This window comes from Cervus elaphus, chromosome X (genome assembly GCF_910594005.1).
Source record: "Cervus elaphus chromosome X, mCerEla1.1, whole genome shotgun sequence".
NCBI lineage: Eukaryota > Metazoa > Chordata > Mammalia > Artiodactyla > Cervidae > Cervus > Cervus elaphus.
Window position 1 is genome coordinate 78,057,835 of NC_057848.1, and position 19,242 is coordinate 78,077,076.

Here is a 19,242-nt window from a genome sequence, read left to right on the forward strand (position 1 = left end):
AGTGATATCATATACAAGGGTGTGATGTCATGAATAGAGTGGTGTGATGTCATTTATACAGTGGATGTGATGACACAGATACAGTCGATGTGATGTCAGATATAGTGGATGTGATGCCAGATATAGTGGCTGTGTTATCATACACACATTGTGTGTGATGTCAGATATAATGAATATGATGTCATAAAATAGTTGTTGTGATGACACACATATAATGGCTGTGATTCACATGTATAGTGGATCTGATGTCATGAATAGCATGGATGTGATGTCATGAATAGCGTGGATATGAAGTCATAAACACAGGAATGATTTCATAAAGAATGGATGTTATGTCATATATACTGCATGTGATGTCATATATATGTGGCTGTGATGTCATATGTACAGTGGATGTGATATCATCGATTCAGTGGGTGTGATGACAGAGATACAGTAGATGTGATGTTAGATATAGAGGTTCTGTTCTCATACACATAGTGTGCGTGATGTCATATATAGTGGGTATGATGCCATAAACATAGTGGGTGTGATGTCACATATAGTGGATGAAATCATAGATACAGTGGATGCAATATCACATATAGTGGATGTTTTGTCATCAGTACAGTCTGTGTGATGTCATAGATATAATTTGTGGGATATCATAGTTTTACTGGTCATGATGTTATATGTAGTGGATAAGATAGCATATGTTTTGTGTGTGATGTCATATAGAGTGGGAGTGATGTCAAATGTTGTGGGTGTGATGTCACAAATAGAGTGGGTGTGATGTCACAGATATAGTGGTTGTGTTCATAGATATCGTGGTTTTGAAGTCAAAGATAGGATGTGATGTCAGATACAGTGGGAGTGTTGTCACAAAAAGAGTGGGGGTTATGTCTTATATAGTGGATGTGATGGTATATATAGCATATATGATATCATATAGTGGATGTGACATCATAAATACAGTGGGTGTGGCATCATAAATACATTAGGGTGATATCATAAATATACTGGGCTTGATTTCATATGTAGTGGATAAGATATCATATGTTGTATGTGTGATGTCATATAGAGTCAGTGTAATGTGACATGTAGTCGGTGTCTTGTCATAAATACAGGGGTGTGATGTCATAGATAGAGTGGAAGTGATATCAGATCCAGTGGATATGATGTCACATACAGTGGGTGTGATGCCATTGATAGAGTGGCTATGATGTCACAGATACAGTGGGTGTGATGGCAGATATAGTGGGTATGATGTCATAAATGCAGTGGGTGTGATGACATACAGTGTGTGACATCATAGTTATGGTGGGTGCAATATCACAAATATACTGGGTGTGATGTCCTAATAACAGTGGGTATGATGCCATAGTTATAGTGGTTGTGATCTCATAGACATGGTGGGTGTGATGGCACATATATATACAATGTTATGTCATATATATTGGAATTGATGTCATATAGAGTGGATGTGATGTCATTGATGCAGTGGGTTTGATCATAGATATGGTGGGTGTGATGTCACAGATGTAGTGGATGGGAAATATATAGTGAGTGTGATGTTATAAATGTGTGTGATGTCATACAGTGGACGAGATGTCATAAACACTGTGGTTGTGATGTCATCAGTACAGTGTCTGTGATCATAGATATGGTGTGTGTGAAGTAGCAGATAGAGTGGATGTGATGTCAAATATAGTGGTTGTGTTGTCATAAACATAGTGGGTGTGATGTCATATATAAAGCATATGATGTCATACAAAGAGTGGGTGTGATGACACATACAGTTGATGTGGTGTCAGATATAGTGTGTGTGATGTCAGATATAATGGTTGTGATGTCATAAACATAGTGGGTGTGATGTTATAGATACAGTGGCTGTGATGTCACATGTACAGTGGATGTGATGTCATATACAATGCATGTGATGTCATTTATAGTGGCCTTTTGTCCTAAATACAGTGGGTGTGATGTCATAAATACAGTGGTGTGACATCATAAAAAGTGGATGTGATGACATATATAGTGCATAAGATGTCACCCATATGGTGGGTGTGATATTATCAATACAGTGGGTGTGATGACACAGATACACTGGATATGATGTCATATATAGTGGACGTGGTATAAATACAGTGGATGTGATGTCATAAATACAGTTGTTTGATGTCATAAAGAGTTGATGTGATGTCATGCATAGTGAAAATGATGTCATAGGTATGCTGAGTGTGATGTCATATATATAGTGGGTGTGATGTCATTGATACAGTGCATGTGATGTCACATGTATAGTGGTTGTGATGTCATATACAATGGAAGTGTTGCCATATAGTGGACATTTTGTCATAAACATAGTGGGTTAGATGTGATTAAAACAGTAGGTGTGATATGATAAATACAGAGGGTGTTATATCATAGTTATACTGGGCATGGTTTCATACGCTGTGGGTATCATATGTTGTGTGTGTGATGACATATAGAATGGTGTCAGATCCAGTGGGTGTGATGTCAGATACAGTGGTTTTGTTGTCATAAACACAGTGAGTGTGATGGTATATACAGTGGATATGATGTCATAAATATAGTGTGTGTGATGTCATAGATATGGTGGCTATGATGTCACATGTATATTTGATATGATGTCATAGATGCAGTGGCAGCGCACAGGCGCTGGATGTAAAAGCATAACCTCACGGGGCACACACATGCAGGCACACGCAGGACGGCCTCACGCTTGAGAATGTGTCTCCTGGATCAGTAGCGCCTCCACCCTGGCGAATGCACTGTTCACCGAGGTCTCTGGGGGAGCTGCGGACCCAGAAGTAGCCTCTGGGCAGGAAGGGGCCATCTCCCGGTCCCTGTCTGCAGCCACCTTCTCACAGCCCCGCACCCTGCCTCCTGCCTGCTCCCAGAACACAGGACTAGTGTGGAGAGTAGGACAGGGAGAGGGGTGCCCGTGACTCTCAGCAGGCCACCCTGCCCTGGACTCAAGGTGGAGGACAGGGCTGCCAGCCTTTACCCGCCTCTGAGGAAAGGGGGCTGTGGAACTCTTGCTGGCCTACCCTCCTTTCCTTGGACATCACACCACCGCCCCCACCACCCCTGGGTGCCCAGACCTGGGCTGGCTTCCACTGGCCCGCAGGGGTAGACTGATCTCTGGAAGGTGGGCAAACACCCAAGCCCTGAAATCCTGCACCACAATCCTGACAGCGGCCTTTGACCTCATGACACGACCTTTCTGTGGCTGGCTGGTCCTTGGGATGGCACACATGATCTCTGAACCATCTGGGTACCTGGAGCCCCCATAGAGCTGCCAGGGATCCTGGAGCCTGGTGTCCTTCCTGCTAAACCTATTCTTCCCACACATCAAATCCACTTGTTCCTGGGGGCTCCCTGAGGTTCCTGGGGGCACCAACCAGCCACAGTCCCTGTCTCCCAGCTCCATCCAGCCCAGGGGGCCACACAGACTGTTCTCAGACCCTGCCAGGACCGCACCACAGCACTGACTTAGGGTACCAGTCCACTGTCACTCCCCTTACCCCCGGAACCCCTCCCCTCCACTGTCCAGAGCAGAGACAAGACTCAGCTCAAACTTTCAGGAAACTTTATTGAAAAGCAATCATATCCACTATATATGACATCAAACCCGCTATGTTAATGACAACACAACCACTATATCTGACATCACACCCACTATATCTGACATCACATCCACTTTATCTGTGTCATCACACCCACTGTATTGATATCATACCCACTGTATGTATGACATCATACCCACTATGTGTGTGACATCCTATGCCCTATATAAGACATCAAATCCACTCTTTATGACATCACACCACTCTATTTATGACATCGCATCCACTGTATTCATGACATCACAGCCATTATATATGAGATCACAGTCAGTATACTTGTGACATCATAGTCACTGTATCTATGACATCACACCACTAGGTTTATGACATCATATCCACTATATATGACATCACACACTGTGTTCGTGACATCACAACCACTATGTCTGACATCACACCCGCTAATTCTGACATCACATCTACTGTACCTGTGTCATCACACCCACTGTATCAATTTTATCTCACTCACTGTATGTATGACATCACACCCAGTATATGTATGACAATATGTGCACTGTATATGACATCACATTCACTTTTTATGACATCGACCACTGTTTCTTGACATCACATACACTGTATTAATGACTTTACACTCACTATATAGGACATCACGTACACTATACATGTGATATCACAGCCAATGTATCTGTGTCATCACACCCACTGTATTGATGACATCACACACACTATTTATGACATCACACTTGGCATATGTATGACATCATTTGCACTACACAGGGCATCATATCCACTCTTTATGACATCAAACAATGCTATTTATGACATCACATCCACTGTATTCATGACATCAGACCCACTATATCTGAGATCGTATCTACTGTATCTGTGTCGTCACACCCACAGTATTGATGATATCCCACCCACTGTATGTATGACATCACACCAACTCTATGTATGACATCATATGCACTATACATGCCAGCGCGTCCACTCTGTATGACATCACACCACTGTATTTATGACATCACATCCAGTACACATGTGACTTCACAGCCACTGTATCTGTGTCATCACACCCACTTTATTGATGATATCACACACACTGTATATATGATGTCACACTCACTATATTAATGGCAACACATCCAATATATCTGACTTCACACCCACTATATCAACATCTCATCCACTGTATCTGTGTCATCACACCCATTGTATCGATGATAACTCACTCACTATTTATAATATCACATCCACTATATGTATGACTTCATATGCACTATATATGACATCACATCCACTCTTTATGACATCACACCACTTTATTTATGACATCAAGTCCACTATATCTGACATCACATCCACTATATCTGACCTCACGTCCACTGTATCTGTGTCATCACACCCACTCTATCAATGATATCACAGCCACTATATGTATGATATCACATTCAGTATATGTGTAACATCATATCACTATATTTATGACATCATATCCACTATGTATGACATCACAACACTGTGTGTTGATGACACCATGCTTGGCATATGTATGACATCATTTGCACTACAGATGACATCACACCCACTCTATCACACCAAACCACAGTATTTATGATGTCACATCCACTTCAGGCATGACATCACACCCACTGTATCAGACATCACACCCACTGTATCTTTGTCATCACAACCTCTCTACTGATATCACACCCACTTGTGTATGACATCACACCCACTATATGTGTGACATCATATGCACTATATATAACATCACACCCACTCCTTATGTTATCACACTACTGTACTTATGACATCACAACCTCTTTATATGAAACCACATCCAGTATGTAGGGCAACATATACACTATACATGTGACATCACAGCCACTAATCTGTGTCATCACACCCACTGTATTGACACCATCACATCCACTCTTTGTATGACATCACACTCGGCATATGTATGACATCTTTTGCACTATACAAGACATCACATCCTCACTTTATGACATCAAACCACCGTTTTTATGACATCACACCCACCATATTTGACATCGTATCCACTGTATCTGTGTCATCACATCCACTGTATTGATGATATCACACCAACTGTATTTATGAGATCTCATCTGCTATATATGACATCATATCCATTGTATACAACATCACATTCACTATATTTGTAACATCATAGCCACTGTATCTGTGTCATCACACCCACTCTTTCGATGATATCACACCCTTTGTATGTATGACATCACACCCACTATATGTATAACATCATATACACTATATAAGGCATCACATCCACATTTTATGACATCAAACCACATTATTGATGACATCACATGCACTGTATTCATGACATCACTCCCACTATATCTGACATTGCATCCACTGTATCTGTGTCATCACAACCACTCTGTTGATGATCTCAGACCAACTGTATGTATGACATCACATCCACTTTATGTATGACATCTTATGCACTATACACAACGTCACATCTACTCTCTATGACTTCACACCATTGTAGTTATCACATTACATCCACTGTATTCATGACATCACACACACTATATATGACATCACACACAGGACAACACAAACGTTATATCTGCCATCTCACCCACTATATCTGACACTACATCCACTGTATCTGTGTCATCAAACCCAGTGTATCAATTATCTCACTCTCTGTATGACATCACACACACTGTATGTATGACATCATATTCAGTGTGTATGACATCACATGAACTCTTTATGACTTCACACCCCTATATGTATGACATCACACCCAGTATATTTATGACATCATATCCTATATATATGATATCACACATACTGCTTTCATGACAACACAATGGCTATACCTGACCCACCTACCTCACCCACTATATTTGACATCACAGCCACTGTATCTGTGTCATCACACCCACTGTATCAATGACATCACAACAAGTATGTAAGTCATCATACTTGGCATATGTATGACATCATACACACTCTACATGACATCACATTCACACTTTATGACATCAATCCTCAGTATTTATGACATCACAACCACTGTATTCATGACATCAGATCTCCTATATATGACATCACATCCACGGTTTATGACATCTCATCCCCTATACCTGTGACATCACAGCCACTATATCTGTAACATCACACCCACTATGTTTGTGATATCACACACTGTGATATCACAGCCACTATATTTGACATCAAACACACTGTGTTAAGACAATACAACCACTATATCTGACATCACACCCTCCATATCTTTATCTGTGTGATCACACCCACTGTATCGATGATATAACACACACTGTATGTATGACATCACACATACTATATGTATGGCACAATATGCACTATATACGACATCACATCCACACTTCATGACATCACAACACTCTATTCATGACACCAAAGCTACTATATCTCACATCACACCCATTATATCTGACAGCACATCCACTGTATCTGTGTCATCACACCCAGATTATCGATCATATAACCCCCATTGTATGTATAATATCACAGCCACAATACGTATGACATCATATGAACTACGTATGACATCACATCCACTCTTTATGATATCACACCACTCTATGATATCACACCCACTGTATTCATGTCATCACACCCAGTATATCTGACATCGCATCCACTGTAGCTGTGTCATTACTTACAGTGTATTGATTATACCACACCTACTATATGTGTGACATCAAACCTACTATATGTATGGCATCATATGAATTCTATATGACATCACACCCACTGTATTTGACATCACATCCACTGTATATGTCATCACACCCACTGTGTCAAAGACATCACACCAACTATGTAAGACATCACAGTTGGCATATGTATGCCATCATATGCACTATACATGACATCATATCCACACTTTATGACAACAATCCTTAGTATTTATGACATCACATGCACTGTATTCATGACACCACATGCACTATATATGACATATCATCTACTGTGTATATCACATTCACTATGTGTGTGACATCACACAATGACTGTATCTATGACATCACACACTCTATGTTTATGACATATCCACTTTATATGGCATCACACACAGTGTTATGACAACACAACCATTGTGTAACATCACAGCCACTATGTCTGACATCACACCCACTGTATCTGTGTCATCACACCCAATGTATCAATTTTATCAAACCCAGTGTATGTATGACATCACAGCCACTATATGTATGACATCATATGCACTACATATGACATCACATTCTCTATTTATGATATCACACCAGTCTATGATATCAAAACCACTATATCTCACATCTTACCCACTATATCTGACATTGCCTCCACTATATCTGTCTCATCACACCCACCGTATTGATGACATCACACCCACACCAAGTATGTAAGACATCAACTGTGTATGTATGACATCATATGCACTATAAAATACATCACATCCACACTTTATGGCATCATTCCTTAGTATTTATGACATCACAGCCACTGTATCATGACATCACACCCACTGTATATGACATCATATCCACTGTATCTGTGTCATCACACCCACTCTATTAATAATATCACACCCTCTGTATATGTGACATCACACTCTGCATATATATTAAAGTATATGAACTTTACAAGCATCACATCCAGTTTTTATGGCATCAAATCACAATAATTATGACATGGCATCCACTCTATTCATGACATTATACTCACTCTATATAACATCGCATCCACTGTATCTTTGTCATCACACTCACTGTATTGATGATATCACAATGACTGTATGTATGACATTACACCCAGTATATGTATGAGATGTTGCTGGTCGTAAAGACCTTCTGAACGACCTGGGGTACTCACAGCATTTGGCCTCGTTCCTGTACCTGAAATCATAGAAGAAGGGGATGATTGGTGAGATGAGGTTGTTGTACCAAGCCTCATAACCCCTTCTCTGTGAGTGGGCCACCGGGGTCACTCACAGAGGTAGTTGTCATCCTGGGGCTCGCTTACCTCTTGGTACACATGGCCCTTTTTTGTAGACTGTACCTCTTTACTCCAGTCTCCTTTCTTCTGAGTTCTACAATGGAGAACAGAAGCAAAGCAAGGGTGGTGGGGTCTGGAGAGTTAGTACTTGTTTTATCAGAAAGTGTGAGATCACATACTTGTCCATCTATACACTTTGTTAAAACTTTTTTCACATTTATTTTTCAAACTTTTACTTTTGTATTTTTATGTTTTAGTTTTACATTATTTATCTATTGGCCACACTGCATGGCTTGTGGGATCTTAGTTTCCTGACCAGGGATGGAATCCACACCTCCTGCAGTGGAAGCATGGAGTCTTAACCACTTAACCACTAGGAAGTCCCTTCTTTATACTTTGTTTGTTCTGTCTTTAACTACTGGTTCAGGAGACTGAGGCTCCACACTGACCACAGCTGCCCAGTTCAGTGTTAGCTTCCTGCACTGCCTGTTAGTAGGTTTAATTCCCCAGCTTTCTTACTTAGAAAATAGTTCACTGAAACATCTACTCAGAAAATAAACGTTTAGGGCACATGACACGTGAGGGATTAAGCAGAGGTCTGGGCATAAACACTAACACAGTGTGGTCCTTATTATCACAACTGGATTTATTGAACTACTTGTAGGGGTCAGCACTTTTGCATTTAATATAATGCTTTCAAACACTGTATGAGTTATGTATCCTTATCTTCATTTTATAGATAAGCAGTCAGGACCGCAGAAAATGTATAAGATTTTCCCATGGCCCCAGTGCTAACTTCATGTCTCAGATCAGTCCAGCTTAAAGCCATGCCTAACCAAAGTCCATGCCACACACCTAGGCCATACTTAGCTTTTCTACAGGGATTAGAGGAAGTAATTAGAGGAACTCCCCAAATTTTCTCTTACAGACTTTTTGTCTGGGGTGCTGTCCAGGGGTCCTTGCTTCTCTGGGAGGGGGTACTGGTTTCTGAGCCTGCTTGGAGCCACTCGTCTTCAGCAATTTTGCTGCTCCTGGCAACTCTTTCAAACTAGAAACCTTACCTAATGGTCCTCTGGACATTGCCTTCTGTGTGAGTAAAAGACAACATGCATTTCTTTAGTTCTTTAGGACTGTATGAAGTGTTTTCACATGCATGACTTTAGTTAATACTTTGAAAATTCTTGGAAATAGCTGGTGGAGGGTGTGGTCTGAACACTGGAGTGTAAAACAAGGACCTAAGTGGGTAGTGAATCAAAACTAGAATTCATGTCTTAAGGTTCTTTCCCTTCAACTTGTGAGAGCAAGGCAGGGAGAATAGCTGGAGGTAAGGGTTTATAGAGAAATCTGGTGGATTTTCTATTAATTATTGGAGCTTTGATGGAACAGGAACTATGGATAATTACAGAGGGGACAAAACACATCTGGAAAATAAGGTGACAAAGCAGTGAGATTGAGAAGAGAAAAGACAATCGGCAGAAACTCATTTAGACAGTAAAGAAAATGAGCTGAAAGTTGCAGGTTGCCATGTCCTCTTAGAGACAATGTTCGGAATTAAAGTAGCTGGCCTCATCAAATCTGCTTGAACAAGGCTTTATGACTAGTTGGTTCTCCTCAGTTTTCTGATCCATAAATTGGTATATATTTTAATTCTTAATGTTATAGTGAACATGAAATATAATAACATTCAACAAATCGTTGTGTAAGCTATGTAATACAGTATGAATTTGGGCCTACGTCCTTCCCATCAATATATCCCCTCAACTACCTCTATATTTGAATATATACTAAATATAAATATATAATAAAACATAAACATATATGATATATTATATATTAATAAATGTAGTTAACAATATAATTTAATAATTAGTGGTTATTAATTATAATTGAGTATATCAATTATAATTAATATTAATTAGGTATACTTATAATTAAGTATATTATATATTATAGTGTATAATTAATTATTTTTAATTATAGTCACATTATTTTAAAGTTAATATTAATTAATTGTTAACTGTAATAATTAACCATTATAATTTAATTAATTTATAATAATTAATTTAATAATTAAATAATAGAATTTAATAATTAATTAAATGAATATATAAATATATACTAAAACTGTACTAAATACTATCTTCAGCATTCCTTGACCTTCTTATTCCTAGATGAATGTTTAAATGTGGAGTCACTCATTCACAAAATATTTAGGGGGCCCTCAGGGACTTTGAGCTGGACCTGGACTTCTGAGAATTAATGGGTATGGGCTAGGCTCTCAAAGCTCACAACACAGGGGCAGGCTAAACAAATGATTCCAAACAGGAGAGTTGTCTAATCAGAGCTCAGAGGAAGGACTTATTACTTCCTCCTACAAGAATAAGCATTTGAAATCATGTCCAGATGATGAGTTTCTACTCAAAAGCAGGAAACCTATGTGAAGTCCTTCAGTTATTTTCTTATTTGTTGTTTTTAGTCATAAACCTGAGGCTTGTCAGGGCTGCGAGTTGCTTCCTCTTACTGGAGTGGGAGGCTGTGAGGTAGGGATCATGTCACCTTCTGTATCTTGGACCATCCACTCTACAAACTGTCCAGCATGTCCTTAAGCTTCTTCATCTTGGACTGTCCACTTTACAAACTGCCCAACACATCCTTAAGCTTCCCTTAGTCAGATGTCTTAGCATATCCCTCACTAGCACAGAACAAAAGAACTGAGGTTGAAAACATCTCTCAGATGAATGATATAAAGATATATAAATAAGATATATGAATAAACTTTATAGAACTGTGGAAGTTTCAACCAGTTAGGAGAAGGTGCTTTGGATTAGATTGCACTACCAGTGATACATAATTAAACATTTTTTTTGCCTCAATTTCTTGATCTATAATGGTGATAGCTATATACCTACTTAGAGGTACTGTAGGATTGTTTTAATTTTTAAGTAAGTTTATTCACATAAAATACTTAAAGTCTGAAATATTGTGAAAATAATGTAACAATAGAACAGCCTACTATCATTGCTGTTCTTACTAACTATAAAGATGGTGATGATATCAGATATTGTGCTAAAGATTCAGGACAGGAAGGCAGCAGTCTCCAGGATCTCTGTGTTTTCTCTTATTCTCATCTGTGACTGGATCCATGAGGAGGATTTTTGTCAACAGGATTTGGGAAATACTCACCTTCTGGTGTTTGCTGTGCTCCACTCTAAAGGCCATCCAAGAACGTTTACCTTAAAAATGATGAGAATCAGTGTTTTGGCTGGACATTCTAATTAAGGACACAGGATTCTGAGCCAGAGAGTGACAAGGACAAGGATTACCAAAGGAGGAATGGAAAGTGATTTCTGTATCATTGACTCCTATGCTTCCAATGGGAGCATTGCATAATTTTCTCAAAATTAAAAAAAAAAAATAAAACTTCATCTGTGCTTCATCTTATGTCCATAGAGTATCTAACAAATTTACTAGCCTTTCATGACAAAAATACTCAACAAAGTAGAAACAGAAGGAAATGACTGCAATATAATAAAGATCATATATGAAAAGTCTATCTCTAACATCATAGTCATCAGTGAAAAGCTGAAAACTTCTAAGATCAAGAAAAAAAAGGCAAGGATGCCCATTCTCAACACTTCTATTCAACATAATATTAGAAGTCCTAGCCAGGGCATTAGATTAGAAAAGGAAACCAAAGGCTTCCATTTGGAAAGAAAGAAGTAAAATTATGTCTGTTCACAGAGGGCATGCTTTTATGTGCAGAAAATCTTTACAATTCCACACACACACACAAAAAAAAAACCTGCACAGAAAGTTGCACAATACAAAATCAACATGCAAATATCTTTCCATGCATGAACAATGACCATTCCAAAAAGGAAAATAAGAAAATAATTCTATTTATTTTTTTTTTTTATTTTTTAAAGCTATAGTCAGGAGCTGAGTTTAAATTTTTTTTTTCAATTTCTCCTTTATTTATTTATTTTTTTTTTCAGTGGGTTTTGTCATACATTGATATGAATCAGCCATAGATTTACACGTATTCCCCATCCCGATCCCCCCCTCACCTCCCTCTCCACCCGATTCCTCTGGGTCTTCCCAGTGCACCAGGTCCGAGCACTTGTATACACCATGGAATATTACTCAGCCATTAAAAAGAATTCATTTGAAACAGTTCTAATGAGATGAGTTTAAATTTTTTAAAAAATTATTTTTGTTTATTTATTTGTGCCAGGTCTTTGTTGCAGCATGTGGGATCTAGTTCCCAGACCAGAGATTAAACCCAAGTTCTCTGCATGGGGACTGTGGAGTCTGAGCCACTGGACCACCAGAGAAACCCCGATAACTTTATTTATAATAGTATCAAAAAGAATGAAATAATTGGGAGTGACCTTCTGGAGATAAAAGACTTGTACATTGAAAACTACAAAGTATTACTGAAAGGAATCTGACACAAGTAAATGGAAAGGTGTCTCATGGTTATGGATTTGGAGACAATGTTATTAAGCTGTTCATACTACCCAAAGCAATTTAAAGCCTCAATGCAGTTCCTATTAAAATCCAAATGGATTTTTTTTCAGATATAGAAAATCCATCCCACAGTTAATACGGAATCTCAGAGAACCCCAAATAGGCAAAACAAACTTAGAAAGAACAGCAAAGCTGTAGGCCTCTGATTTCAGAGCATATTACAAAGGTACAGTAACCAAAAGAGTGTAGTTTCGGCATAAAGTGCATGCTTAGTCACTCATTCGTGTTGACTCCTTGCAACCTTTTGGACTGTAGCCCATCAGGCTCCTCTGTCCAGGGGATTTCTCAGGCAAGAATACTGGAGGGGGTTGCCATTTCCTTCTCCAGGGGATCTTCTTAACTCATGGATTGAACTCACATCTCCTGTGTCTCCTGCATTGAAGGCAGATTCTTCACCTGCTGAGCCACTGAGGAAGCCCACTGGCATAAAGACAGACATACCAATCTGTGGAACAGAATAGACAGCCAGAAGTCAACTCTTGGATACATGGTCTAATGATCTTCATCAAAGGTGTCAAGACATCAGGGAAAGTTTAATCCCTGTAATGAATGGTCCTGGGGAAACAAACTCTCCATATGCAAAATAATGAAGATTTTACATCATGAAGAAAAATCAATTCAGACTGGATTAAAGACCTAAATGTAAGACTTCATAAGACTCTTAGAAGAAAATAAAGGTGAAGCTTCACGGCACTGAATCAGCAACGATTCCTTAGATCTGATACCAAGTGCACAAGTAGTAACAAAGTAAAAATAGACAAATGAAACTTTATTAACCTTAAAACCTCTGTGCAGCAAAAGACACAGAGTGAAACAAGAGGACCAGAGTGAAACAAAGGAAAGGAGTGAACAGACCACCTACAGGACTGCAGAAAATATTTGTACAATATGTATCTGATAAGGGGTTGATAAGCATACACCAATATGAAGGCTACCTATAAGCCAGGAAAAGAACCAGATTGACCACGATGGCACCCTGATATCAAACTTCCGCATTGGAAGAAAACAAATTCTGTGGTTTAAGCCATGCAGTCTGTTTTGTTATGGCAGCCTGAGCTGACTAACCCAGTGGGAGAAGGAACTGAACAGACATTTTTCCAAAGAAGATACACAAATGGCCAACAGACATATGAAAAGATGATCAATATTACTAATCAATAGGGAAATACAAATTTAAACCACACCATAAATTATCTCATACCTTCTGTGATGGCCAATATGAACAAAAAGACAATAGCAAGGAAATGGAGAAATTGGAACCCTTATACACTTTTGTTGGAAATGTAAAATGTTTCAACCTTTATAGAAAACAGTATGGAGTTTCCTCAAAAAATTGGAACTGCTGTATGATCTAGCAATCCAACTCTAGAGTATATTTCCATAAATTTGAAAGCGAGATCTTGAATAAATAGTGTGCACATCTATGGTCATTGCAGCATTATTCCCAATTGGAAAGATGTGAAAGCAGTCTAAATGTTCATTGGTGGATAAACAGATAAAGATTATATATACCTTATATATATTATATACACATGCACACAATGGAATGTTTTGAAGCCCTAAAAAGAATTTTGTCATATGCTACATCAAGGATGGGCCTTGATGATATTATGCTAAGTGAAATGAACCCATCAAAAATGACAAATATTGCATGATTCCACTTTTATGAGGTATCTACAGTAATCAAATCCATGGAAACAGAAAATACAATTCTGGTTGCCAAGGTCTGTGAGGAGGAAGAATTGGAGGAAGAATTGGAAGAATTGCTCAATGGATATAGGGCTTCAATCATGCAAGATGAAAATTTTCTACAGATTTGTTGTAGAGCAATGTGTACATAGTTAGCAATAGTGAACCCTACACTCAGAAATTGTTAAGAAGGTCAGTGAAGTTCTGTAGAGCTATGGTGAACCATGGGGTATGTATTCCCTATGAAGTATCTCTCTTCATGTCAAAACCTATGGTTTTGATGTCTCTTACACTAGTTTTAATAACCTAAGGGAACAGATGGATTTCCCTGGTGGCACAGTGAATGAGAATCTGCCTGCTGATGCAGAGGACACAGGTTCAATCGCTGGCCCAGGAAGATTCCACTTTTTGTGGGACAACTAAGCCTGTGTGTCACAAACTACTGAGCCCGCATGTGCTCTGCAATGAGAAGCCAGTCACTGCAACCAGAGAAACCCCATGCACAGCAACGAAGACCCAATGCATCCAAAATTAAATAAATAATTTTTAAAAATCTGGGAGAACAGAAATCCATAGATGGAGAATCATAGAACGATCTAAATTGTTTTCATCAGTCTAGGCAGATTACCTCTTCTAAACTCTTTGAGCAGCAGAAGAGAAAGAGAGCTGCTCACTTCTATTTTATAATGAGTGTACTTCATTTTTATTTACCTGATGCTGTCTCTTGTCAGTGAAATGTGGGAAAGATCAGGGAGAATAAATAGTTCTCTCAAATCCTTTCCCAGAATCAAAATAAAGAATTAGTTTCAACTTAGGGTAAGGAGATCATGTGGTGTTATTTTATATACATACATAAATAATGTATCTTATCATAATATATTAATAATTTCCTCTTCTAAGAGATTTAATCCAATAATTGAATTATTATGAGATTAGTATTATGAATCTCTTTGGTGAATTTATAGTCTAAGATTTCTTTAATTGCCTTTCATTAACAATATTTAGCAAAAATAATTCTTTTTAAAAAGAATGATAAATTTTAAACATAAAACTTTTGAGAATTACACTGGAAAACCTATACTTTCACCTTCATTCAGGCTGATGTCAATATTCAGCCACAACTACTTCAGAATGCTGGAAATGTTTTCTTTGCTAATGTCTGAGATGCAGTTGAGACCTAAGCCCAGGCTTGTTTCAGGAAGACACTTCTAAATCATCCTGGCCCCTCACCTTGCTGCCTTGGTGTCCATTCTTCATCAGAATCCTCAGTGTCATTTGCCTGGGGTTTGATGACCTGCCTACAGTGATGCATGAAAGCTGGTTGAGGGGCTCAGAGACCTGGAAAGAAGCAAAATACTTGTACTGAGAAGGAGGCACAGAACACAGAAGCAATAGGAAGTGTCACAAAGTCAGGGAAATCGGTAGATGGGCTGGGAGAATGAAGGACAAGGCAAGAGGTTTGCTCTGCACTGCAGGGTCAACCTCCCTTTGGTACAAAACTGTAAACATTTCCTCCAGCTTAGTCTCCACACAAAAGGGAACTGTGAGCAGACGAAGCCACCTAAGAGCGGGCCAAGTGAACACTGAGGGTGAAGACCTGTTTCATGTTTCCCAGGCTCACAGGCACCCAGCACTTCCTGTTACCTATAGCAAGCAGTACTTCGTAGTTTCTTTTCACATTCCTATATCAGATTTTTCCCCATTCTGCCATCTCTGCCCATTCTTCCTTGGAGAAGTATATGGAAATGTCTTTGAAAGCATCTTTGGCCTAAGGAAAATAATAGATTTCATCGGTTGTTTACTGATATAAGTCAGACCTTAGAGCTGGGCCTTCTGCTCCACCTTTTGTGCAGGGAGTAGCCTGAACCTAATGGATGGTCTCTGTGAGACAGGGATGAAGACTTCTCTTCCTGACTGTGTCCTGCTTAACTGAGCAAACACTGAGCATTTTCCTAACTCTCCCTGGACACAGAGCAGTTGGTAATGCTAGTATCCTGGTTTGTCCCACTCCACCCCACCATCTCAGACAGGACCAGGCATTCCCATTCTGTGTACTTTCACAGAGAAGTTCACTCAACTGTCCAAGCAAGCAGTCTGTGGTCCTTCAGGGACCAGCTCCATATCCTTCCTGTAGAGCTGGTGTAGAGGTAGACTTTGCTGCCTCTGCCTCTCACTGTGGGCTTCCACTCTGTTCTCCCAGCATCTCCCCCAGTACTCTCCTCTGGAGACCTGCTCATGGTCATGGGACTGCATCAAGGTCAAGGTGCCTGTGGAAGAAGAAGATGCTGAGAAAGCCCAGACCACTGTCCAGAGCCTTGTCTGTCTTCCTTGGGTGGAATGTCCAGGGCAGGAAGGTGAGGGGAAAGTCAGGGTGAGGGTATTGGTGGGAAGGACGGATCCTGACCAGCTATGACAGACCAGCCTAATGTGAATTAGATTTGGTTTCTTTTGTTCTCCGACAGTTTGGCCGCTCTGAGGAAAGGCACTGGGAGGGATGTGTCTGTGGGTGACGGAGGGAGTCTTGAGGAGACCTGGAAGGCTGTAACTTCCAGACTGGGGTCAGGCTGAAAACAGGGCTCTGTTCCAGTGCAGGAGAGGGAATATTTCTCCAAGAAGGGTTTTGAGGATCTCTGTCTGGGGACTCAGAAAAATCTGGGCATAACGTGGGATCTATGTCTAAGGGATAAGTCACTTGACTTGAGGAGATCTGGGTCACAAGGGCTGAAGGAACTGGGGTCCTCAGATGGTAAAGATTGGGGATCTTTCAGCTGAGCTATTTCAAATCCTAAAAGATGTTGCTGTGAAAGTGCTGCTCTCAATATGCCAGCAAATTTGGAAAACTCAGCAGTGGCCACAGGACTGGCAAAGTTCAGTTTTCATTCCAATTCCTAAGAAAGGCAATGTCAAGAAATGCTCAAACTACTGCACAATTGCATGCATCTCACACACTAGTAAAACAGTGCTCAAAATTCTCCAAGCCAAGCTTCAACAGTATGTGAACCATGAACTTCCAGATGTCCAGTCTGGATTTAGAAAAGGCAGAGGAACCAGAGATCAAATTGGAACATCTGTTTGATCATCAAAAAGCAAGGGAGTTCCAGAAAAACATCTAATTCTGTTTTATTGACTGTGCCAAAGACTTTGAGTGGATCACAACAAACTTTGGGAAATTCTTCAAGAGATGGGAATACCAGACCACCTGACCTTCCTCTTGAGAAATCTATATGCAGGTCAGGAAGCAACAGTTAAAACTGGACATGGAACAGACTGGTTCCAAATAGGGAAAGGAGTACGTCGAGGCTGTATATTGTCACCCTGCTTATTTAACTCATATGCAGAGTACCTCATGAGAAACGCTGGCCTGAATGAAGCACAAGCTGGAATCAAGATTGCTGGGAGAAATATCAATAATCTCAGACATGCAGATGACATCACCCTTATGCAGAAAGTGAAGAAGAACTAAAGAGCCTCTTGATGAAAGTGAAAGAGGAGCGTGAAAATGTTGGCTTAAGACTCAACATTCAGAAAACTAAGATCATGGCATCTGGTCCCATCACTTCATGGCAAATAGATGGGGAAACAGTGGAAACAGTGACAGATTTTATTTTTAGGGCTCCAAAATCACTGCAGATGGTGACTAAATCCATGAAATGAAACGATGATTACTCCTTGGAAGAAACCTCATGACCAACGTAGACAGCAAATTAAAAAGCAGAGACATCACTTTGCCAACAAAGATCCGTGTAGTCAAAGCTATGGTTTTTCCAGTAGTCATGTATGGATGTATGAGTTGGACTACAAAGAAAGCTGAGTGCTGAAGAACTGATGCCTTTGAACTGTGGTATTGGAGAAGACTTGAGAATCCCTTGGACTGCAAGGAGATCCAAGCAGTCCATCCTAAAGGAAATCAGTTCTGAATATTCATTGGAAGGACTGATGGCGAAGCTGAAATTCCAATATTTTAGCCACCTGATGTGAAGAATTGACTCATTCGAAAAGAGCCTGATGCTGGGAAAGATTGAAAGCAGGGGGAGAAGGGGACAACAGAGAATGAGATGGTTGGATGGCATCACCAACTTGAACACGAGTTTGAGTAAACTCCAGGAGTTGGTGATGGACAGAGAGGCCAAGTGTGCTGCAGTCCACGGGGTTGCAAAGAGTCAGACAAGACTGAGCGACTGAACTGACTGACTGAAGGAGAGCTGGGCTAATGATAGCTATCCTAAGGAGGGCTGTGCTAAGGAGAGTTGAACTATGGAGAACTGAGGTAAGGAGAGCTAAGCTAATGAGAGGAGAGTGGTGTTAAGGAAATCTAACCTAAGGAGAGTCGAGCTAATCATAGCTATACCAAGGAGAGCTGAGCTAAGGAAAGTTATGGAGAGCAGAGCTAATGATAGCT